We start from the raw sequence: 21,894 nt of genomic DNA on the forward strand, positions 1-21,894 counted from the left end.
AGAGAGAGAACATGCATAAACAGAAAACGCACACATTGAGAGAGGAAAAGAGAGAGAAAACATGCATACGATCCAAAAAAACGCACACACATTGAGAGAGAAAGAGAGAGAAACTAATTTAACGTCGTAGGAAACTAATTAAAACTAAAAGACCTAAAGATCTAGCCGACGAGGAGTTGAACTGAAGACCTATTATTCAAGAGGGAAATGGCATAATCAATCTATCATACTTGGCATGGGTGATAGAAAGGTTATACCATTTATCTCTTTTTATTGGCACACACATCCACACACGTGCACACACACAAGAAGAAGAGAGTTATAACGTCGTAGGAAACTATCTTAAAAGACATTCCCCCGTGGTCAACTACAACATTCCCCCGTGGTTGACTACGAAGAAGGGGCACCTATGGCTAAGCTTGATTGTGCCAGGGCGATATAAAGTGGGGAATATGGATGTGTATCTTCGTCCACTATTGGAAGAGCTACCACAATTGTGGATTGGCATAGAGGTGGTGGATATGAGCCGACACACAGGACGACGGAATGCTTTGATCAGAGGTATTCTAATGTGGACCATGCATGACTATCCCGGGCTAACAGAATGCTCAGGTGATCTATTGACACTCCTCACTCAGACACTGTAAATCTTGTTTTTTCCCATAGTTGATCTATTATCATGTGTATACATGCAGGGCTTCAAACAAGCGGATACAGAGCATGTGTCACATGTGGACCTAGACTGAATGCACGTACGGCACCCTCACTGAAGAAGCAAATCTACGAAGGTCATCAAGCGTATCTTCCAGAGAATCATGTGTTACGCGACGGATTTTTGGGAAGAGAGCCACCAAGGATGTCTGCACAAGCATGGTTAGAGCAGAAGGAGATGTGCGATGACGGATTGCCTCCAGGGATGAAGAGACTATCTCTATGGTACGAGTTACCATACTGGCCCCGACTCGTGATCAATCACTTGCTCGATCCAATGCACATATTCAAGAATGTGGGTAATCTACTATGGGACCATTTGACCGGCAAGAAAGATACTTTGGGAGCCAGAGTTGACCTTAGAAATGTGGATCGTATGGAGCAATATTGGCCGCAAACAGCGTCTGATGGATCGATAAAACTGCCTAAAGCACCATGGATTTTCACAGGAGCCCAAGAACGCAAAGTAAAAGAGGCCATTCGATCTTTGCGGACCCCCACTGGCGTAATGCACTCGCTCCGAACGTGTTTTACTAAAGAAGGAAAGCTTACCGGTTTGAAGTCACACGATTGGCATAAAATGTGTCAGGTACGTTCATAGTGGACTTTAATATCATTGCATAAAATGTGGACTTTAATATCATTGCTGCACATACTTTACAGTTTATTTTACCGGTTGCCATTGAGGGATGTTTGTCTCTCGACATCCGTAACACAATCTACAAACTTGCAAAGCTGGTGCAATGGATCTCACAAAAGGAGATCGACGTAGACTCCATACCATTCGCCAAACTAAATGCTGCGGAGCTTGTGTGCATGTTTGAGAAACATTTTCCTACTACAATGCTAACCATTCAGGTGCATCTTCTTGTTCACATAGTTGATGAGGTGGAAATAGCTGGCACAGTTCATTCCAGATGGATGTTCTTCTTAGAGCGTTTCATGAAAACGCTTAAGGGATATGTGCGTCAAAAGGCACGTCCGGAGGGTAGCATGGCAGAAGGTTGGTTGGTATCAGAGTCCCTAGTGTACATTGGAGAGTGGCTAGACAGATTTGATAAATCCCGGGACCGCAGCAGAGACAGTGGTACGTGGAGCGTCATCGCTCTGGCGCATCATCGCGCGTTCCTACACCATCCGCATCTCCCTCTCTTTCGGAGCATTCGGCGCGCTCCGAAGCTTCGGCGTCGACGAGACGAGTGGCGGTTGTTGTGAGGATTCCGCCATCGATGCCTCCACACCGCCTCGTGTTCGACGAGGCTCTTTACCCTCCCCTTCTTTGCCCGCCCCCACACCAGCCAGAGCATCGCCATCTACGCCAGGTTTTGCACGGCTGACTGTTCCTAGAAGCTACACACCTCTACCTACTCCGCCAGGAGCCACCCCACTCGACACTCCTCGCTTCGGGGCCCAGACGCCGGTGGAGACACCTGACGTCCGTACCCCCATCGACACGCCGCTAGAGACCCCTGCCGGGACACCCAGGTTCACGTGTCACCGGCCAGAGGGCTTGCCTTACTCCGTCGACATCAGCGGCGGCATCATCATGGATGATGACGGCAAGAAGGTGATCTCGCGCATGCGTGGTCTTTGCTCTCAGCTGTTTAGACACTATATACTAAACAAATGGAGTGAAGTACCAAGTGATTTAAAAAACAGAGTCATCAGCATACTTCATGATGAGTTTCCCATTCCAATACGGGATCAGCGCTTCAATGAAGACCTGATGAAGATTCGAATGCGCGAATACTGCAAACACAAGCGTTCCGAAGTGCAAAAAGCAATCAAGAATGGGTGGAATAGGCCAGATTGGCTGGCCAAAGAAGATTGGAAGAATGCGAAGAAAGCAGCGTGCGAGAATCCCGACAAGTGGAAGCAACAAAAGGATGCAGCCAGAGCGCGAGTAGAGGCAGGGAGCTCGCACCACTTGGGGAGCGGTGGATGGGCATCATTTGAGGCCGATTTTGTAAGTCTTTTCACATTGCTCTTTATGCATGTTCGATAGTTTAGGGTTTATGAGTTTTTTAGTTCTAACATAATGAAATCTTTGTATGTTTTGACAGTGGTCGATGACAGGACGTGATCCCACACCGTACGAGCGCGAGTACGCAGGCAGGAAGGGCTTAAACGCCCTGATGGACATTCTCAGTTCTCGCAGCGGCATGGTTAGTATTAGGGTTTACTCTTTTTTATTTTTTGTATTGTTTTATAAATGTCGTTATATGTTTATATTTACTGAAAACTGTCTTATTGTCTTTTTTTGCAGAATCCGACAGATACGCCGCTTGGACGCGATGAGACGTCTGACTAGACGACGTCAGTTTAGCCGTAGCTAGATAGCATTAGTTTAGGGTTTCTCATAGCTTATGTATCATGAGACGGATTTTATACGTCTTTTTGAACCATGTATATTATTACATTTGTCACCGCAGTTCTTTTTGCCAATCAATTCTTTATGCCTATGATGTTGTACAATTGTCATTATTACATTTGCCAATCAATTCATTTTGCCTATGATGTGTACAATTGTCAATTTTGCAAACAATGCGTCTTGTGGGTGACTATTTTGGGTCTATTATCTACCTTTGCACTTTTTTTAAAAAGTGAATCAAGTACAATATGGTTGATGGGTGGCAGGGCATTCAATGCCCTGCCACCAAAAAAATATTCTCTCGGGCGTCGCTATAAGCGTCGCTATTTATGGCTCTGTAACGTCGCTATGAGCGTCGCTATAGTCTTCTGTGAGAGCGTCGCTATATGCGTCGCTATCAGCGTCGCTATATAGAGACACGCATATAGCGACGCCTATAGCAACGCCTGTAGCGACGCTCGTAGCGACGGTTTTAGCGACGTCGGGGGTTATAAAAACCCAATGTATTTCCGTCGCTAACAGCGTCACAAGAGCACACAACCTCTTGTAGTGAGTCAGTTGTTGGGGAGATGAGGATACTCTAGTCCAAGGGATCTCGAAAGAGAAGAAAAATCTACTTCACAAGCACCAAAGAGTAAAAAGTGCCATGGACAGAAGATACGTGGGAACGAGCTCTTATGCATGCCTACAACCTATATCTTACAGAATAGCCCATTCTAGGTGTGAATTTCTAGTGAAATTTACACGAGGATGTTCGTGTGGACTCACAGCACAGCATACTCTGTTTTCACTTTTTTACCGACAGTAAATATTTTTTACCTACAGTAAATATTTTTCACCTACATGGTAAATACAGATCACTTTTTACCTACAGTAACTTTTTTTACCCATGGTAAATATTTTTTACTGCACCATAAGTATTTGGTAGGTAACAGTTCACTGTTACTAGAAGCAGTGATTGGGCATCAACAATGCAGTTACAGGAGGAGAAAAGGGGAAAATCTTATGGTAAAGGTGAGTCAACAGGGATAAAGACTTTTGAGTTGAAAAGAGACATGCTGATTTTTTCAAAGAACACATGTCAAAAGAAGCCATGGTTGAGGATTTTTTGAGAATTTGATATTCAGGAGGACCCAGCTGCCACCTCCCCCCGCAGGTCTCCCCCTGACATGTGCAGAACCTCCAGTTTCAACAGCCACCTAACCTGCTCTTAAATGCTAGTCAAGGCCTTATCCCCATGTGTCACAATCAGAAAAATCAGCATTTATCCTCCCCTCTCACATCACTCTAGAGAATATCTTGATGGTGACATATCAGGTGACCTCAATCTGTTGACCACCCTAAGCAAAAAGTAACCCCAATCAGCGGATTTAAGCATGTTTATCCCTAATCGTAAACCCTCTCAGAAACTTATATAAGGAGTCCTTCTCTCACTCAAAACCAACACTTCACCCCCTTCACCAAGCAATGAAGCTATGATGACATTGCTCACAACGAGGAGCTATGGATGGAGCTCTACTCTCTCTCCCTCTCTCTCTCTCCCTCTAGTATGCTACATTACTAGGCCTAAAACCTAAATAAGGAGTCTTCTCTCGTGGTCCATGGCCACCATCCTCGCCATCATTCTCTAAGGTATTGATGTGTTGCTAGTAGGATCATACCTACTTGCTGGGTTGATTGTTTTTGACAAGGGATTATGCCATCCTTGGCTTGCTTCTCTATATCCTTGTTATGTATGATCAGATGCCGTTGTATTGATAAGCTGATGTCTTGTGTATATATATGCTACATAAGGTCTCTAAGCTTCATTTCTATGTGTTTTGCCATATGTTTTGATGCCATCATAATGCCAGAAGTCTCACTTGCCTATGTGCACTATGTGTGAGGTCCCTAAACCTCTTAATTTAGGGTGGTGCCCCCTTTGTTTTGTTCTTTGCTTGTTTGCATGAGGCGTGGTTTGTGAAGTGTGCACGAGTACAGAGGCCACTCGATTGCACTGCTCTTTTTCCCGCTATCACCATCTTTATCACAAAACTTCATTGCTGGATCATCTTGAATAGCAGACACATCCAAAGTAGCCAAAGATGTGTTCCCAATAAAGTGGCTCTAAAGCTTCCTCAGAAAAGGGTTCTGGGATGTAATTCGTATCTTCAATTTCCCTTTCTAGGATGCGTTCCTCTTGATTTAACCTTCCACATTGTGAAGCTCCACACATCCACAGTTCTTTAGGCTTACCCAACCATGCTTTAAGTTCTGATTCTAATACAGTAGCAGAATCAAACTCCTCCATAGGTGTTCTTGTCACATCCCTATACCTATGGTCGTTCAAGTTTATCCTTGTCGTGGTTTCCATGTGTCTCAAGTAGATATGGTAATATCCATAGTCCTGGACCATTTTCAGTTGTAGCATGAATGGTCTTCCTAGAATGATGTCATAGTTGTTCTTCTTGCCAAATTCAACAATAGCAAAGGTTTTCTCATATTAAATGCCACAAGAAGTAACAAATTCTTTTTCTAGCAGTCCTATGGGCCTTCTCATGTGTCCATTTGAAAACTCCAATTTCATCGTAGTAGCCCTCACTACTGGTTTTTCCCATTTTTTCTAGACCTTCTTTGTTGCGATGGCAACACATGGCCAGCTCCACTGTCAAGGATTGCCATGGTTTTTACACCTTGGAATTCCACAGGAAGAGTAGTGTTCCCATCTTCTCCCTCATAGTACTCACCTACCTTGTTTAATGGAATGGGCCTATTGTTTAGCTAAGGCATTTCTAGCTCTTGGATCCCTTCCTCGATTTGAGTCATTGGATTTTTAACACCAAGTTTTTCTGGCCATTTTCACACAGTAGTCCACATGTTTGGTTGTATTCTATGAAACTTGGCTAACATTATTGTACATGTGATTGTTGTTGAAAAAATGTATATCAATCCTTTTGAATCAATGATCTTGTTGGAAGACAATCCCTGTGATGGGACTGGAATAACATCTGACTTGTCCTCATGCTCTCCCATATAGGATGAGGAATGGGGTTGACTATCCATAGACTGTACAAATCCTTTGTCTCCCCAATACAATTCCACTTCTAGATTCATTGGAGATCCAACATAAAATTCCTCTATTGATGGAAGAGGAGTTCCTCTTCCATCACCCGTTTGGTTTACTCATCTGCTTATCTTACTTGCTTCATTGGACTCTCTGATTTGTTTCCACAATTTGTCAAGACCATATATTTCTTTACAATTGTCAGGTATAGCTATGTGAAATCCCTCAAAAGAGTTATCCATGGTGTTCAACACTAATTTTGGTTTTGATGTTGTGTCCTTGAGCTTTTTTCGTGCTCTTGACTGGAATCTGGCTTTTTTTGTTCCTAGATTGGTGGGATTATTGGTGTAGGTGGGACAAGGATCACACCCTCAGGTTTTCTAGCTGGTGGTTCTAGTAAATTTTGGGATATTTGAGTCCTTTTTAGGCACATTTCAAGCCTTTCCTTTTCTAGTTTTTCATATGGATATGTCATCATCCACCTCTGTTCTTGGGTTTGGTTGTTTTTTAGCCGTGTTGGCTCATTAACCTTCTCGACCAACACTAATCCTCCCGAACTAACACTTCTCGATTTCTTATTTATGGATGGTTCTTCTGGAGGTTGAGACATCTGCGTATGAGAAGGTGCAACCCTTTCCTCCTGGTCTTATCTTCTCTTCAGCCTGGGGGAGCTCATCATCTACAAATTTTTTCTCTCATTTCTTACGTGCTTTTCATCCCAGCCTTTCTAGATTTCCAACTATTCCATTTGCTCTTGGTTTTTAGACTAGGTGCATCGGTCTTTGGTTCACCCGTCTCTAGACTCACCTCAATTTCTATTTTCTCTGTCCCAGGCTTCTCTTCAGCTTTCTTTTGAGCTTTTGCTCTCGTAACTACCTCAACTAGTACGACTTTTCATTTTTCGAGCTATTGGATAGCTAAACAATTCTTGAGACATTCGTTGTGATCTTTATGACTCGGTTTGGATTTTTGTACAGTCAAGGATCGTGAATGACACCACAACCAAGACAATAGGCATTCACTTTAGTAATCTCCATCTAAGCACACCAAGTGGTTGTCACGGCTTTTGTCACAATCTATCTCTGGTTGAGGAGCTTCTTCTTGCATTTCCTCATGGCTGTAAACAGGCTCTCTCCTAGCGAAGCCTCTATCCACAATGAATGGCAATGTCCTTTTTTCCATCTCATACCTTCTTCCTTTAGGGAGAATCGTAGGAGGTGGGGTTGTATCGGCCTCATCACGCCATATTCTTCTCTCATCTTCTGTCGCTTCAAAGGACATTATCCACTTTGTTTGTTATAATACAATGTAGCTGGTACTAGTGCTTGTTTATTAGATGCCTCCATCATTTGTGTGTATCTCATGTCTATAGGCACTCTAGCACCTGGCAAAAAAGGTTGTTGTCCTAAGAAAAGTTGAGTCCTTGAAACTCCTACTAGACTTGATGCATTCCCTGTAACATATCTAGGTGGAGTAGGTGCTACTGAAACTAGTTGTACATACCTCTCCCTAGCAAATTCCATGCTATAGTAGCACTCTTCCCTCCTATTGTTTGTCCATTTTCACTCAATTTCATGCCACTTAGGCTCCCTTGGATCAGCATTTACAAGAGGAGTTAACCTCTAAACCATTTCTTCGATAAAATTTTCTTGATCAATATGTGCTGCTGGTTTTGCAATGGACTCACTCATCTATGAATCACTATGCTGAGAGGATTTGTCGTCCTCTTGACTCTTACAATCGTTTTATTTATATTCCTCACAATTATTCACTAGATAAAGATCTTCTTTGATTGATTCGTTTAGCGTCTTGCTGCTTATCATATGTAGATCCTTCTAAAGAATCGCATGTCTCATTCCCTGGATAAAGATCAACATCAATCATGCATGCGTAGGAAGTTCCGCTCTCAGATACAACTTGATGTATCTCTTGAGCTGTAATGCCGCTTTGTGTACTCACTCACCCTCTTGTTATTTGAATCTGTGAATTTGCGAGACCATATTATGAGCTGTGCCTTTTTGCAAGAATTCTTCGATGAATTCCTCAAACAGCTCGTCTAGAGTCTCAAAATCACATCTTTCCACTGAGTTAAACCATGTAGCCGTGTCATCTTCTAGAGACATTCCAAATCCCGCAAATTGTGTTACAAAATCCAAAACTTTCTCTGCTCTAATTACTCTTCTGAAAGCCGCTATATGATCTCTTGGATCTTTACCTCCGACGTACTTCCTATTAACCCATTTTTGGATCTAGGATGGTCTAGCTCAGTGATTGTCTACAAGTCTAACCATAGACTCTCCCAATCCTTCTCTCGCTTCTGGTAAATTCTATTGTGCCTAGGTTCTTCTTTGAAGGGATTAGTTGTTTTGTTGAAGATTGTTCCTTGAGAAGTCATGTATGCAACCTCTGTGATCATTTCATCTCTCGTTATCTCTCTATAAGGGAATCCAAGTGGCTCCCTTATTGGAATTCTTGTGTTTGGTGATGGTATCTATGGTCCTTCATCGACCAAATATCCACCCATTTCTAATGGAGTCCATGGATTTGTGATTTCTATAGCTCTGTATTCTCATCCATACTTGTCAACAACTATAGATTTCCATTCGTAGTTGACTCCATATGTATAGACATAGAAGAGCTTGTATTTTGTCAGCTCTTCTGGGTAGGGCTATGAGCACCTATATAGGTTGACCTCATTGTCATCAACGTATCTATACAATCCTTCACTCTCATGGCCTGTCATCCAAACTCTCTCAAACAAATTGGTCTTTATCAAATGCAAGTTTGAAAGATCCATTATGGGTGGATGCTCCTCTATTGCTAGAATTCCAAGCTTGTATAAGCTGAGTTTGACTCTAAAGAGAACATGATCGCTGGGCTTAATAGTTTTAGCTTGATGTAAGAAGGATTATTCCAAAGTGTTCAAGTGCTTTGGTTCAGGAAAAGTCAAAACAATGTCCAAAACCACGATCGTTTTCTCATAATTCTCTCAGATTGTCAATTTTAGACACCCCTAACTTTCGGATGAATTTTGAGGCCTTAAACGATGTTTTTATGGACACTGAAAAACAATGAATGACCCATACGGTCTTTTATTGTTGTTTGTGGTTGACACTGAAACTTGTAGAGCTACTTTGGAGCTTCATTTTTAAAAAAAGGGTTTTTAAATCCAATATTGATAGCTCAAGTTATCTTCAAAACAGTCAATTTGTGCCAGGAGATTTGCGCGAGCGAACACACCACCCATAAAGTGCTAAAGTGCATGAGACACAACATAGATCAACGTAATGTCAATCAAGGACATAGATGACACGATAGGTGCATAGAGACAATCTCTTTAGCTTGTCAGGATGAGACCATCCCATGCATACAACACTCTGAAAGGCTAGCTAAACCACAATGTAGAATCTCACTGCTCTCAACTACACCACCTAACCCACATACACACAAATGGAAGGAAACTCACCAAGCCTTGCCAGAATTGTACGAAACTTAAGGAACACCGTCCCCTCACTAGGATACACTTGTCCCAAAGCCTCTACACTCAAAATCCTCACTCTTAACCCATCTGTAGAAAACGTGTCTGAAGACAAAATCGAGATTTTGAAGTGCGGAAAACTGAAATCCATGATTACCTATGTGTAGCGTATGTCTCCACGATTCTACTGACTACTTGCAAGCAAAAAATAGACATCGTTTGATATACTTAGGATCACAAATAGCTTGTAGATGCGCGAGAGCGTAGGCTTCATTCCACAAGGATTGCTTGGCATGGTTGCATAGCTCTTGCCGAGGCTAGCACAATGGTGTTGTCGGTTCTCCAATGTGATGAACGAGTGGAGAGTAGCGTCAGGATGATGCTCACGCTCTCTCTCTCTTCCTCTCTCTCACACACAGTTGACGGCAGCTTAAAACTTGATTATGATAAAGTTCTCCTTACAAAATGACCTAGGTACCTTATATACTAAGGCTACCATAGGTTAAACCTAAAATAGATTTCAAATGGTAAAATGACTTTGTATGTACAATCTCGAAGTGCAATTGCACCCCATTTCAAATGATTTTTTAAACCATAATCTGTAGCATTTCATAACTCTCAAGAAATAAGACTTTGGTACAGAAATTGAGTTATGTTGTGTTGTTGACCCAACGGTCAACACTCCCTCCCTCTGAGTTCATGTCGTCCCTAACATAACATGGTTATCGATGTCAGCACTACTCCTTGCTCACTCATTGCATTGGACAACTGACAACACCATTGTGATAGGCTCGGCAAGAGCTTCAAGACAATGCCAAGCATTCTTTGCGCAACAGATCGAGCACGCTCACACATCTATGAGCTATTTGTGGTTGGAAGTATATCAAACGATGTCTATTTTCTACTTGCAAGTAGTGATTAGAATTGTGGAAACATAAGCTATTCATAGCTACTCATAGATTCTAGTTTCGCCCACTTTCAAAATCCGGCTCTATCTTCATACGTGTTTTTCATAGATGGGTTTAGAGTGACGGTTTTGAGTGTAGAGGTTTTGGAACAGATGTATCCTAGTGAGGGGATGGTTTTCCATAAGTTTTGTACAATTCTGGCATGTTCTGGTGAGTTTACTTCCATATGTGTGTATGTGGATTAAGTGGTGTATTTGAGAGTGGAAAAATCCTTGATTGTGGCTTAGTAATCCTTCTAGAGTTTTGTATACCTCCATGTGCCTATCATGTCATCTGTGTCCATGATTGACATTATGCTGATCTAGGTTGTGTTGCATGCACTTTATGGGTGGTGTGATTCTCTCCCGCAATAATTTGTTTGTGGTTGTACACTTGTGTTTTCTAATCTCAAGTTGCCAAAAATGTGCTTATCTCCTCTTTCTAAGTCTCTTAGACATTTTGAGAGAGATTTAATTGTGAAGTTGGGATCACTTAGCAAAACTCCAATGCAAAGTGACCATAAGCTATTTGTCCAAGTCCATGAGTGAGAATTCATGTCAAGGTATTGGAAGCCTCTCCACTCCATTGAGAGATTTTGGAGTTGGTTTAATTTGTGGTCTAGTAGTCTTAATTTGGTCCATCTTGTCATGTATAATGCACAAGAACTTGGTTGGATTCATTTTTGAAGAGCTCCTCCAAGCATAGTACATATTTTTTGCAGCTCATTTGTTGCAACATGTGGGCTCTCCTCTATGCCATGTATCTAGCATGGCCCCACTTGATTTTTAAAGGAATCTAGATTGAACTTTATTGATGTGTAAATGTCGCATTTAGAGAATGTGCTGGATTCTAACAAAGTGACTATCTTGAAGACTGTGTGCCACAGCCTTGAGAATGCTGGCTATGACAGTGTTTTTTATTCCAATGTGACAAGCGTGTCATTTACTTCCCGCAAAATGTCCACTTATTTGTACGTTGCTAGTAGAACACATTGAGTTTCGCGAGTTCCATGCATGGTTGTCCTTGACTTATGTGGCGTTTGATTTGCATTATTATCTATGAAGCCCTGTATGAGTTCTTTTTCCATCTCAATATGTGTCAAGCTCTTGCTTATTATTCCAGTGTTTCCATGTGACTTCCATAGCACATGCACCAACCAAAAATTTCTTGCATAGCGCCTGTAGAATGTTGAATTCCGTATTCCATGTATTACATACCATGCTTTACTACATACGTTCTTTCCATCAAAAGTTAGCTCAAAGTATTCCTCATCCAGTGATATTTTCTATAAGGCATGCTCATGCAATCTATTAAAAATGTGCATTGGCTAGTGTAGCTTTGCTCCCAAAAGTCTACCCTAATTTGCATGATTTTGGATCTGTCTCCAATCTAACAACATTGCTTCTCATAACAATCAATTATTTCATAATTTTTGTAGCATCAGATTGCTTGTTGAATGCATGAGCATTACATGTTGTTTTTCTAGGCCTAGCTCTATGTACATAGCTCCTTTTCTTAGTTATCCCATCTCTAATATCATAATTACTAGCCATGGCATCCTGCTCTATATCAATTGGAGTATGAATAAGAAGACCTAATTTTGTACTAATGGTACCTTCTTCAAAACTATTTTTGGTGTTGTTATCTATGTCATCATCTTCATACTCATCACTAAAAGCACTTAGGTTGTCAAGAGAATCTCCCATTTCTTCTATGAGGGGATCTTGAATACCCTCAATGGTAGAAGAAGATCCTGTGTCTTTTATCAAAGGTTTGTTGTTCTCAAGTTTGAGCTGCATAATAGGCCAACTTACCAAATTTAGACTTGAAATATCACTTTCATGTGGGAGCAAAGACCCTTCCACAATGACACCCAAGCTACTCTCATTGTGTTCACTACTACAGTTTATAGCCTCATATCGATGGGCCAACAAGACCACTACACTACCAAGTTTTGTAGATCTATTGTCAGCCCAAAGGATGACTCTTTTCTCTTTCCAACTCCCTCTATCTATCAAGCCATCTTCTTGACCAACAAGAAAATTCTCATCTATTGTTAGAGTTTCCTCTATCCATAACAATATTAATCAATGGCCATTTGTTGATGCTTCCAACTATTTGATACATGGGGCTTGCATCCATTCTAATGAATGGAATCAAGAAGGTTTCATAAAACATTTCTAGTACATGTATTGCCCCACAACTTTGAGATGCATTAGTGGAATGCATAACCCCACGAATGGAATCAAGAAGGTGTCATCAAAACTTTCTAGTACATGTATTGCCACACATGTTGCACCAATTAATTCAAAACCACAACTTTGGCTGAATCATTGGAATGAATAAACCCACGATACTTCCTTGTGGAACCATCAATAAGGGACACCAAATCACATTGTTTTAGGCCCTGCAATTCCTAAGAAAATCAATAGATGTCTGTAAAATTGTGTGTTGAAACATCGAACTCAAAATTTAATACATTCTTGAGCTATACTAATAATTTTTCAAGAAGCTTCCATCCCATTCAATTAAGAAAAGCTACACTAGGTCAATCCATGGAGGATGGTAGGAGGCTCTAACTCAAGATCAAGCCTAGATGTACATTTAAGTGCTAGAAATCTAAAGCTACAAGAGTTGCAAGTTGGAGCCTAAGTTACATTGAGGCACCGATGGAGTTTGGTAGGGCCTTGAACTGATGTGAAGACAAGATGCACATGTGAGTGCTAGAAATCTATAAATAAGAAGAGTGCAAAATGGATCCCATTGAAGTTACATTGAATCAACCCATGGAGAATGGTAGGAGGCTCAAGCTCAAGTTTGAGCGTAGATGTAAATCTAAGTGGTAGGAATATACATCTAGAAAGAGTTTCAATATGGATCCCAAGTTACATTGAGGCACCCATGGAGTTTGGTAGGATATACTTGAACTGATGCTGGAGCCTAGACCTAGAGTCTAAGTGCTAGAAATTTATAGCTAACAAGATCTACAAGATGGAGCCGAAGTTACATTGAACTAACCCATGGAGGACGGTGGGAGGCTCTAACTCAAGTTTAAGCCTATATGTACATCTAAGTGCTAGAAATCTAAAGCTGACAAGAATTTCAAGATGGAACCCAAGCTACATTGAGTCACCCATGGAGTTTGGTAGGAGGTTCCAATTGATGTTAAAAATCCTAGATGTACATCTAAGTGCTAGAAATCTATAGCTAGAAAGAGTTGTAAAATGGATCCCAAGTTACATTATTGAATCAACCAATGGAGAATGGTAGGAGGATCAAACTCAAGTTTGAGCCTAGATGTAAATCTAAGTGTTGGAAATTTTAGTTGACAAGAGTTTCATGATGAAGCCCAAGTTACGTAGAGGCACCCATGGAATTTGGCAAGAGGCTCGAACTCAAGTTGGAGCCTAAATGTACATCAAAATGTTAGAAATCTATACTTGTGACGCGAGTTTCAAGATAGAGTAAAGTTAAATTGAGGTACTCATGGAATTTGGTAGAAGGCTCAAACTCAAGTTTGAGCTTAGATGTATATCCAAGTGCTAGAAATGTACAACCAGCAAGAAGTGTGAGAAAAAATTCAAGCTATGTTGAAGTAGCCTTGAATTTGGAAGGAGGCCCAAATTGAAGTTTGAGTTTCTATATACATTTAAATAGTTGCAAGGTGGAGCCAAAGTGATGAGCTTTTATCAAAACTAAGTCACCATGAATGACCTATCTAAAGGGTTTGAGCTTACAAGAAGGTGATGACTCAAAGTAGTTGCATGAGTCACTCAAACGTAAGCTCAAGCCTAGTTAGTCATATAACTTTATTTGAGGATAAAAATTTAGTCTAAGTACAGGTGGCCATGAAGATTATTCTATGAGGATTGAGCCTTGATGGAAATTTAGAAATACAATGAAGTATGTTTTGTAGTTGTTTATGTGTAACCCAAGTCTTGGTGATTATAGTCCTCATGCTTTACATGTTGTAGCAGAACAATTTTGCATACATGAAGCTGCAAAGAAAGGGGTTAAGCAAGATGGTTGGTGGAGGTGGGTCCTTTGCTCATTGATCCTACAAAGTTTTAGCTAATGGAAGTCAAAAATATGTCCAACTCCTTAGTATTTTTTCCAAAAACTTGACACCCCTAACTTTGTTGGATTTTTTGACCCCTTAAAAGTCAAAATAAAACCTTTGCAAAACAGTACATTTTCTAAACATGATTTGTTCATGAAAGCGTAGACCTGCATCAAGCTTCAAGCACATAACTTTTAATTTTGCAATCAAACTCTGTATGTGAGTTATGCTGATTTTTGTCGAAAGTTTTTTTAATGTTTGCTAACCATTACAAAGCCAATTAATTTTGGTCACACATGTCGTTTACGAATGTAATCTTTATAGGCTATTGAAAAAAAATATTAAAGACTTTTTAATGCTTTTAAAATCTTCTATATTATAATAGGGTTTGGATTTTTCTACTATAGACTATGACAAAATTGACGACGTGACATGTAAGGTTCTTTTAGTACTCCCGCATCTTCCTCCCTTCTATGCATCTACTCGTGGCCCCATAAGGCTCTTTCCCACACGTCTATGTTAACTCTCTCTCTCTCTCTCTCTCTCTCTCTCTCTCTCTCTCTCTCTCTCTCTCTCTCTCTCTCTCTCTCTTCTACATTATAATAGGGTCTTGATTTTCCTATATATTGTGACAAAACCAGTGATGATGCGATGAGTATGGTTCATTACTTCCACATGTCTCTCCCCTTGGTGCATCTACTAGCAGCCCCAAAAGGTGCTTTCTCACATGTCTACATTAACTCTCTCTCTCTCTCTCTCTCTCTCTCTCTCTCTCTCTCTCTCTCTCTCTCTCTCTCTGCAGTTGAAGTTCACTTATAGCAGTTGTTTCCACATTCAAATTTTGAATTTCGAATTTGAACATTTAGGTGCACCTTTTCCTCTCATGTGTGTGTGTGTGTGTGATACCTTCTTCTAATCTTTGTGTGTAATCTCTTGTAGCTTCTCTTAATCACTTCCTCACCTCCTCTTAATATCTCCTAATCATTGTTTCATTCTACTAAAAATTGTGTCATAAAATCTAATATCTAACCAACCCAAATGATTTTCTCATATTAAACTCATCATTTAATATGGGCGAATAAACGGGAACAAGGGTTACGATATAGGAATGTTCTTAGATATCTATCTCAACACGGGGCCAATGGTAAAGGGGCCCAAATGAGAGATGATCTATCAAAGATAAACGCTAATCAATGGAGCATAAAGACCTTAGGGTTAACTTCATTAAAGACCTCCAATAATTAGTGTTAAAAGTCCTTTCACCTTAGGTAAGCTAGGGCTGTGCTTGAGGTGGGAACCTGGACCAAGCTTGAGGTGCTTGTCATGTCTGATGACTAAGACGCTTGAAGTTCTTGAGGATTGAGATGCTTGAGTTGCTTGTCATGCATGAGATGCTAGGGTTGTACCTGAGGTGAGAACCCATCCCATGCTTGAGGGGCTTAAGAGCCAAGCTTGTGGTGAGAGCTAGGCCCAAGGTTAAGGGGCTTCAGGTGGCACAAAAGTCAAAGTAAATCCCTACAAGGAGGAGGAAAGCCATGCAAGAAGGGGGGGTGGTTGATTTACCACTCTCTCTCCCAAAGGGTACCCCTTGCCCAAGAGGCAAGTAGGACACATGTCAAGATCCTAGCTAGGTTACCCATATGGTGTGCCTAAATCCTATTGGTTGGCCTTCCAAGGGGTCCAATGATAATTTAGTGGATTTAATTAATTGTTAGCATTTATCAAGCCCTCTCTCTCAAAGGGGAATTGGGAACACTTGTCCCAAGGCTACCCTTTCTTCTTGGTATGACTATTGCTTGTGGTTGGCTAGGCTTGGAGGGGTCCAATGAGCTTCAAGCATGAGCTACAAGGGGGGGTCAACCAAAGATAGTAAGGGGCTTTCTTGGCGGGTATACTCTCCCACACACACTCACACACACACACACACACACACACACACACACACACACTCAATGTGTGGAGTGAAAGGTGCAAGAGCTCCCTCTCCTTCCCCAAGAAAGTAGATAGGTTGATTGCCTAGATTAACACTCCTGGCCATGGTATGTAGATCCAACCAAGAGTCACGCTTCAATGATTAATTTTGCCATCTTCTCCATCTTCATTACTATGCTATAATGTATGCTAGCAAGAAGAGTGATGATAAGTGAGGAACTAATTAATTCTCCTATGAAATGTTTCTTCTTCCTCTTCCCTACCCTCATTCCCTACTAGCTCTCTCCACCTTCGAAGGTGTTTGAGGTCTTGGGACTGAGGCTTGGGATAGTTAATGCTTTCCACAAATTTTATGCTATGCTCATGATGCATGAATCTTTCCATCTTCATTGCATCACCTAGGTCACAAGGAACACAAAGATTGTATTGTAACACGTCTCTCTTGATGGGAGAAACTATAATACAAATGCCAAATTGAGGGGGGACCGGCTCCACCATAAATCTGGTCCTCAACCGTTGTCATGTTCTCTAAACTCTCTCTCTTGCAAAAGTATTGTTCATGCCAAGTTAACTAAATGCTATGTTTATGTGGCTACCTTCAATTATGTTCACCCGCTATGCTCACAAAGTAATTTCTCAAAAGTATTCTCTCTAATTTTCGCTACTCTCAAGTTAATAGGCCAATTACATTACATTGGTATCAGAGCATTTGGATTCTCTTTTCTTGCTTAAGAAGGGAGCTCCTTAAGTAGCCTATTAATGGTTGATTTTGTTAATTATATTAGGGTAAGTGGGACTGGGATCTATTATTGGTTTTGTTTAGCCCACTCTGTGGGATATGGTGCACACTTTGGGAGATTTGGACTTAATAATGGATTCTTTTTAGACTTGCCTACGGCTTTACAATTATTGAGCCAAAAGAAGTCCAAAAGGAGCTAGCTCTCGGAAATTTTGCAATATTATACCCACTCCACTACTCTCTATAATTAACCACTTTGAGTTGTGGGTGTAGATGCTTAAGACCCAATTTTCAAAGGCTAAGAGGAGTGGCAACTAAGGTTTTGAATTGACAAAGCATACACTAAGTACGTACACAAATTTTGTTAATATGGTCGACAATAACCAAGAGAGTAGATTTGAACATTGATAGCTTTGATTTTTCCCATGAAGGTGCTAATTATGATGCCCCATGTTTGTCAATTATCTCATTACTAGGTTGCAACAAGCTATGGGCAATCTTGCTTTGCAAGGCGAAGTTAATCAACAACTTCGTGCTTATGGGATTTCCCTTCGTCCCCAAGAGGAGAGAGAGCTTAGGACGCCTCTTCAAGAGACCCCCAAAAGAAGACTCTCTTCCATACGAGAGGAGGAATCCAAAGAGCAAGAAAGCAATGAAACTTTAAGTTCCTCTAAAGATGTCGCTCCATCAAGACGACGGTCTAGACGATCGCCAAATCCTCCTAAGAGGAAAATATCAACAGACAGTCCTTCTCCTCATCACCCCAAAATGGAAGAGAGTAAACAAAAGAAGAAAAGGGCAAGAAAGAGGTCACCCTCTTCTCCTTGTTCTTCACCTTCCTCTTATTCCTCTGAAAGCTATGAGTATTCTCCTAGAGAATACAGGAGGGGAGGACATCGCAAATCATACCCTGCATAGCGAAGGTCACAAAAGCTAAAGAAGTTCAAAGAGGGAGGAAAGAGTATCTCTTTTCTCACCTATGATGGCACCTTTGGTGCCACCAACAAAGTGTTGGCCTTCATCCAACAATTTGATGCAGCCTTTGGAGACGAGGGCCTTACGAAGTCCTCCAAGTTACACCATGTAGCTATGCACTTCCAAAAAGCGGTTCGTCAATGGTGGGCTAGCCTTCGTGGCAATGGAGAATCCCCAAAGACATGGAAAAATCTACAAGTTTCCATCATGAAGCAATTCCTTGCAAGCGATGCAAAGGACAAAGTGCTTACCGAATAGTGTAGCTTGAAGCTTCTATCTCATGAGTCCATCCACAAGTAGATAAGTTACATCTCAAGGCTATTGTCTTCCAAAAGATAGACTCTGTCCGACAAAAGCAATAGTTTTGTGTGGGATTACCTGAAGAGATGGCCAAGTATGTCAACTCTCATTGACTTGGTTCTATCCACTGAAGTAATCCACCACACCATGGTTGCTTCGCGCATCAACTTCCAACAAGGGGTTGGATGGAATGTCAAGCCCATGGAAAATAAAGACAAAGGTGATGCCAAGGGGAAAATCAATGCCCAAAATTCTTCCCAAGGGACTTGCAACAACAACAATTGGTCCAAGGAGAAAGGAGTTTACAAAGGCAAAAACAAACTCTTGTTGAAGAGCTTGAACCTTTCGCAAGGACCATAAGTGTTTCAATTGTGGGGAGCAAGGACATTGTTATCGTTCTTGCCCCAAGAAGAATGTTTTCAATGAGACTCCTAGAGATTCCACCATCGAAGCTCCAAAAGAGGATGCTCATTGCAAAGGTGCACCTCTCTCCTATTCTTGGGGAAAGGTAAGAGAGCATGACGAATTCATATTGTTTGACTCTAGCTCTACTCACAACTTCATATCAACAGAGTTGGCCACCAAGTTGGGCATTCAAGATTTCGAGATGGGAGATGTTGTAATGGCCGACACTGCTTTCAAGGGACAGCGAGCCTCCATTATTCCCTTGATTGGGAAGTTGAGGCTCCATGTCCAACGCTATGTCCACAAAGAAGACTTTTTCATCTCTCCTATCCAACATGAGGATGCTATCCTAGGGGCACCATGGTTTGATCGCATGGCTGCCAACTTGAAGTTCCCTGAAAGGAGAATCTACTTCACCTACAGAGGAAGGACATGTATATAGATGCTAGTGAGTGTGGTCGTACTATACTACTTGTAAATCCTCTTGCTTTTGATAAATCAATGAAGAGCTCTGTTTCTGCGTACATGATTTTTGTCAATGAGTCTCTAAAAGATCCTAATGTTTCATCAAATGTAATGGTAGGAGTCAAGAAGACTTAGACTTGTCTAATTTTCTAAAAGGATTCCAAGATGTGTTCATCAATGATATCCATATGGACTTACCTCCAAAATGAGAGGATGATGACCATCACATTTAGCTCCTTCCAAGAACCTCACTGCCTAACAAGCCTCCCTATTGAGTTTCCCAAGCTCAACAAGAGGAGATCATGAGGCAAGTACAAGAATTGGTGGAAAAAGGGATGGTGAGACCTAGCTCCTCTCCCTTTTGTTCTCTAGTACTTTTAGTGCAAAAGAAAGGTGGTATGTACTGTATGTGTGTGGACTATCGAGCACTAAAATCATATCACTATCAAAAAAATATTTCCCATGCCTCGGGTAGAAGATCTGTTTGATAAGCTACAAGGCTCTACCTACTTTAGTAGGATTGACCTTAAAAGTGGCTATCATCAAATAAGGATAGTGGATGAAGATATCCTAAAGACCGTGTTTTGCACAACATTTGGTCTTTATTAATATCTAGCCATGCCTTTTGGCTTGACTAATGCACCGGCCACGTTCAATCATCTAATGGAGAAATTTTTTAGACCCTACCTCAAATTCACTGGAGTGTTCTTTGATGATATCATCATCTAGTCCAAGTCTTTGTAGGAACATAAGCAGCATCTCCTATTTATAAGCTCAAAGAGAATCTTATTTTCCAACCAGTCCTCATGCTTTCGGATCTCTCAAAGCCATTTGAGGTCCAATGTGATGCTTGTGGTGATTGTCTTGGAGCAGTTTTGCTTCAAGAAGGGGATGTCATAGCATATGAGAGACGCAAGCTGAATATGGATGAACGAGCATTGGGAATTTATGTGAAAGAGCTTTTAGCTATTCTACATGCCCTAGACACATGGAAGCACTACTTATTGGGGACTCCATTTATTCTACGAACTAACCACAAGAGTCTCAAGTATTTCATGATGCAAAGAAAGCTTTTCGACAAACAAATTAGGTGGGAAAATTTTTTTTCGCAATTCAATTTCCATATTGCTCATGCTGCTCGCAAGCACAAATCAAGTGGCCCATGCACTTTCACGACAACCAAAAGTTAATGTGGTCTCCATAGATACTCACAATAATCTATCTTCTATGATAGATGAGTATGCCATTGACCCTTGCTTTAGAGACATAATATCAACCCTTGCTTTGGGGAATAAAGAGGAACCATTCACCTTGCAGGATGGTTTTCTTCTCCACGGTAATAGGCTATGTGTTACCGATTCCCTTCGTGAGAACATGCTCCTCCCTATGTGGGGCATAGAGGCAAAATCAACCTATTCTCCGAGGAGTAGAGATGTATTTCTATTATCCTACCATGAAAGTGGATATACAAGAGTATGTTTCAAAATGTGTAGTATGCCAAAAGACCAAGTATGATAGGCGAAAGCAACTTGGATTACTCCAGCCATTTCCTATCCCAAATTCACCATGGGAGAGTATATCCATGGATCTCATCTTTGGATTACTCAAGTCTATCCATGGGAATATGGGAATATGGGAATATGGACAATAGTCGACATGTTTAGCAAGAAAGCATGCTTTATTCCTATCAAAAAGACTATTAAGGCACATGAAATGGCAACTCTGTTCATATCACATATTTTCAAACACCATGGATTACCAACATCCATCGTGTCAGATAGAGATCTCAAAATGAACAGTAATTTTTGGAAAGGTCTCTTTGAAAATATAGGAACAAGATTAAATTTCTCTTTGGCCTATCACCCACAAATGGATGGCCAAAGTGAGATAGCCAATCTTACGATATTCGATCTAGTAAAGACTTATGTTACAGAAGTAGATCAAATCTCCTAATGGAAAAAGTACTTAACTCTTGTAGAGTATGCCTACAATCATATTCTACATACTTCTACGGGAAAGACCTAAAAGTCCCTTGCTACTTAAAGTACATGAGAAGATCTTCGCTGCCGATGAGTATAGCCATGATCTACAAGAATCTTTTCAAAAGATTAAGGAGGTCATATCCATCTCTCAACAAAGAAAAAAAGTTGTTGTTGATAAGCATGGAAGGGCCTTAATATTCAAAGACAATGATTGGGTCTTACTTAAGTTTCCTAAGGCTTGATTAAGGCAAACTACGGGCAAAAATCCTACGGGCCATCAAAAGTATTATGCTAAGCTAGCAAAAAGATACTATGGTCCTTGCCAAATCTTGAAACCTATCAATGAATGGTCCATGGATTACCAACTTAATTTGCCCAACCATTGTCTCATACACAATGTATTTCATGTGAGCCTACTCAAGACCTACAAAGGAGAGACACCAAGTGAACCAATTATTGAAGACCCTCCCGAACTTGAAGACCAAG

This window comes from Adiantum capillus-veneris, chromosome 11 (genome assembly GCF_014529385.1).
Source record: "Adiantum capillus-veneris isolate H3 chromosome 11, ASM1452938v2, whole genome shotgun sequence".
Taxonomy (NCBI): Eukaryota; Viridiplantae; Streptophyta; class Polypodiopsida; order Polypodiales; family Pteridaceae; genus Adiantum; species Adiantum capillus-veneris.